This window comes from Lactuca serriola, mitochondrion (assembly GCF_051521515.1).
Source record: "Lactuca serriola mitochondrion, complete genome".
NCBI classification, from domain to species: Eukaryota; Viridiplantae; Streptophyta; class Magnoliopsida; order Asterales; family Asteraceae; genus Lactuca; species Lactuca serriola.
In genome coordinates, this window is record NC_042378.1 from 20001 (window position 1) to 25000 (window position 5000).

The following is a 5000-nucleotide window of genomic DNA, read 5'->3' on the forward strand; positions in this document are numbered from 1 at the left end:
CTCCGATCGATCCCATTCCTAGTCTTCGTACTAAGCCCTGTTGCCTTACCCCTAATCAAGCTTGCTTTCAGCCGAGATCGCCCTTCAGTAGTTGCCCTCCTCGCCCCATTCAATAGAAAGTTGACTTACACGCCTTACTTGATAGGAGGCTTCAGGGAAAGAGATCCGAGAGTTTTGACAGTAGTGGGAAGAGTTTGAAGACTTTCCGCTCATCTCCCGCCTTCGACTTGAAAGCGAGAGGCTTTTCGCTCCTCTCCTGCTTGGAAGCTCTCTTTTAGTCGGAGAAGTGCTACCTGTCGACCGTTAGGGAGACTACCGTCGACCGACCTGAGGAGGGAGACTACCGCCCCTGAGGGGCTTGTTGCTAGAGGCATCCCCTCAAATGAGATTTCTAAACTCTACAACCGCTCCGGTTTGAGCAATAAGAGCCCGCCTTCCGGGTCCTATATTCTAGTTACTAGCTTCAAAGGAACTACTAAAAGAAGGAGTCAAAGCATCGGAGAGTGCTACCTACGAGTGAGTCACCCGCCTGGTTACCTGTCCTTATGAAGGAAGGTGCGCATGAAAGTCTTTACGGAAGACCATCAAATTACTGATTAGGAAGGTCTTTAAGGAATGAACTTCTATTACAGGGATTCTTTTATTAAGACCTTTCGGATAGATAGCCCTATTGAATGAAGGTTGAACACCAACCCGCCTGGAAAGCTAAGAGTCGGCAAAGACCTAGCTGTCGAGGAATGAAAGAAGTCGCTTTCTAGGAGAAGGAGTACGAGGAAGTCAAGTCACAGGCAAGCAACCAACAGGCTAAGAGCTATCTCCCAACCTCTCCCTTATTGACAAAATGAGAGGGATTTCAGGCAATTAGCATATAAGAATTCCTGCCCTAGAAGATCGCATTTCTGACTTGAGCACCGTCTTTAGGCATTTCAGTTCTCAGGATCTTACGAAGAAAGGCTAAAGATCGTACTGAACACAACCCTATGATATGAGTGAAGGCGAGCCAGGAAAGCACCCTGAACTCATAGGGTGAAGGCGAGGAAGCTTTCAAAATTTCAGGGGCTCCTCTAAACAAGAGTTTTGACTAGGTAGATTTGCCCTTCTACGCCGTTTTAGGTGAGTTCGGACTCAATCATTGACCGGAGATTGGGACAGAGCGGATGGCAACTAGCTGACTTCTTCCTGTCACTCGTACAGATCTGATTGAAGATATTGCATTAGAAAGGGATACAAAGTAACTTCCGAAGATTGAAAGAGAGGCAATCCCAGTTCGATACTGGTCTTGTTGCACTTCTTCGAGTTAATGACGGATAGCCCGCTAGGGACTGCTTGGCTTGTTAGCGAGAAAGCGCATAAAAGAATGCCATTTCTCGATCGAGAAAATAGGCTCAAGTACATTAGTCCGTCACTGCCATTTTGACTAGGTGGATTTTGCCTTCTAGTTGACTTCTTTCTGCGGGATACCCTAGTTAGAGCAGTGAAACCTTTAAGGCAAGAGATGCGGGCAAGTCAGTCGCTAGAACTCCCAGATGCTAATAACTCGCTAGAAGGGGTAGAAAGCCTGTTCTTTTGGTACAAATCCTCTTTCTTGAATGAAACTAGCTAGCTGTCTTTGAAGTCAAGTACTTAGCCGGAAAGGCAAGTCCATCGCGGGCACTACCCGACTTATTTCGGTATTGCATATAAGTACAAGTTTAGATGTGGCCATCTAGACAAGTGAAACGGTCCTTGCTGTCGAAGTTTACTACTGGATAGGAATTCCATCGGTATGGCATTAGAACTGCTCGGAGAAGTTCGATATTGAAGGTATACAGTTCGATAGATCGGTATTGAAGTGAGATATTCAATCCTCTTTCTATTGAATGGTATTTCACTGCCTTTCATGTACAAGTATTGCAACTGAGACTGAGAGACAAGGGAGATCCCATTGAACTTGCCTTGATTGAATGAAGGCTAGCTGACTTCGATACTGAATGAACTCGCATGCTGGAGAACCGATGAGAGACATAGTCGATGCCAATATAGCTGTAATTTCACACTGAAGCTTTTCCCTTCGAAGAGTTGATCTTTCATTTCAAAAGTGGTCTCTCCCCAATGGAGAAATGATGCTAGCCCTTTTTCCTTCGATGACAGAGATTGAAATGGATAAAGTGGATTCTCCCTAATGGTGAAATGAGACTGATTTCAGTGATTGAACTGATGGCAACTAGCGAGCAATCTTACTCAATAGGGGCTTTCCATCTTAAAAGCCTTCCTTCTTGCTTGCTTGCGAGAAGGCTTTCTTGCGTTCTTGCTTAGCTGGGGAGGCAGTGGACCAATAAGCTAGCTGTCCCAACCAAGACAGGAGCTAGCCTCTTATCTTAAAGGCTATCGATTTCCTCCTTGAGGAGCAAGGAAGATCAGAGGTCACACTGGAAAGCTATCAACTAACCTGTAAGAAGACTCTTTCTTTGGGCTTCTTCTTAGTCCGTTAGGTAGTTGCCTAGAGCTATTAATAGACTGAAAGGGGAAGAACGACCAGTCTTCCTAGCGATGTACAATTCTTTTGGTATATGAAATCTCGATGTCTAGGTCAATTCAATATCGAACAGAAAGGTAGCAATTCTTTTGGCACAGTCTTTTGGTATATGCAATTGAGAAGCCAAAGTCAGATAGAAGGGCTTGCCTTCCGCACTTTCGTATACCAAATACGAATTGAGAAGTGACTTTGTACAAAAGTACATTGTACCATCAGTCAATCAAATTTCTCCTATCCATTTTGAACTTGATTTTGTACCAACTAAACCTAAGCCAATAGAGCGTCTTGCCTTCGCAATATCGAAGGAGAAATGTTGTCAATGCTTTCATAGATGCCATACAACCATCCCTTCCCCTCCTAGTCCAAGAAGAGCTTCCCCTCCTTCCAGGCCCTAAAAACCTTGCTTCCTAAGCATACTGATAAAGAATTAGCAGAGTCGTCTCCCTCCTCCTAAAAGAGAGAAGCGGGCTAACCCAAGAGAGAGACCAGCCATAATTGCTCTTAAGGTTAGTTAATGGCTTTCAAGGGCTGAGGGACATTAGCCACTCTCCTGCTCGTACCTCGCTAACAACCGTCAACAACCAGTGTTGCAACAACTCCTAAATCAATAGGGCCATAAAGACTAGTCCTACTTGCCCTAGAGATTAGTTAATAGCTTCAAAGACCGGCAGGAAGTCATACAACCTAGCTCTCCTTACTTGATAGGGGGTCGGATAGAGGGTCTAGTAAACTAGCTGAGTCATTCGAGAGGCTTCAAACTTGGCTAAGCCTTCACATAAGCGGGACTGCTTGCATGTCCATCATTAGATTTGCGGGGTAGTGGAGGGAGTGCTTCCTCTCCTTAACAGTCGAGCTCTTTCTTTCCTCTCAAGGAGCATGAGCGGAACGGAACGGTATCAAGTCTATTAGTCGGAGAGGTCGTACCGTCGAGCGAGTTGGGGAGCTCGACTAAAGCCGACCTGAGGGAGGCCTACAACCGTCGGTCTAGAAAGCTAGTAACTCGGATCTAGGACTAGGAAGGGAAGGCAACTACCCGAGTTCAGGGTCTGTTGGTTTAGAAGTTCTATATTGAAGTTTCGTAGTGAGATATTTCAGTTAGGTAGTGCTCCTTCTCGAATACCAGACTGAGAGTGGGAGATTGACATCCTTTCAATCTTGGCTAAGAGGACTATTCAAATCCTGGTGAAGTAAAGGACTATGAGAATTCTCAAGTCGATGCGAATATAGGGCCATTTTGATGCGGGAATTGTGCAAAATGAGACTTTCAGGGAGATAAGGCAGGGAAGCCATTAATGGTATTTCATTCGAAGTGGTGTATTTCAAGTTGGAGAGTTAGGGAATTCAATCTTGGTATTGAAAGTGCGGAATCGTATTGCCGAAGTGGGCTATTTGGATAGGAATGAAATAGGTTTTAGAAGGTACAAGTATTGAAAGAAATCCTGTTTACAATGAGTTCTCAATCGCAAGGTCCTACCCGAGTTACAGAAAGTTGCTGTCGGCAAAGAAGTCTTACCAAGGATAGCCACGGCTTTCATTGAAAAAGGATAGGCCACTCGCTGAGCGCCCTAATCAATGAGGATAGGTTTCGATGTGGGGTATTTGCTATATGGTATGGTACAAAGTCAGTTTCTAATTATTCGTGTGGGGAATGAACGCAAACCGCTTCAAGGCAACGGGCTATCTCCCAACTTTCACTTTAGGAATGCCTTTAAGGCTAGCTCTCTCCTTTGGTACTCAATTGGGTATATTCCGTAGTGAGATAAGGAATTCAATCGTATATGGTATTGTACAAATACAGTATGGCAGGATTGACTAGCGGGATGGTTTCAAAAGAAGGATTTCTTGCGGTATCGGTACTCAATAGGGAACTTAAGGGATAGGAATGTACTTTGAGTTCTCAATTCTATTGCATTAGAAAGTGGGGAATTCAATCGGTATGGTCGAAGGCAATCAACTGCCTGACTTCTGTAGATTCGTAGTGAGATTGACTGAATTCAGTTTGACTGAGAGTGAGCAAAAGCATCTTGTCAATTGAAACTGCGATTAGTAAATTGATTTCCAGAATCTAGTTGGACTTAGAGTCCGATGCCTATCTTGTAAGTCTTTACAGAATGGACTTTGACTTTTGAAAGTGTGGAATTTGGCAGGATTGAAGGTATTAGGTAAAAATCCACTTTCTTGAATGAAGTGGACTGGGAAGGGAATGCGAATAGGATAGGTTTGCGAAAGACCGAGGTCTTGACTTCTGCCTGTGCCTCTCGCTTTCATTCACAGGTTAGCCGAAGTCCTTTGAAGGTCTGCTTGCACGGAGATAGTGATTCGATCTTCCCTGCCTTCCTTCGTAGTGCTTGCGAGATGGACTCTTTCATCGGAGGGTGCTATTTCACCCATTGGTCTTGAGAAATCCTACTTCACCTACCTTTGGAACTCAGATCTCAAGAGAAGTCTTGACCGGACTACCGGACTCCCGGTCAGTGCTGCTAGA

The 5000-nt window shown here is 44.7% G+C and overlaps 1 annotated feature.

Moving 5' to 3' along the window:
* Window positions 1-5000: part of a repeat region (first copy of large repeat M) that runs on past both edges of the window.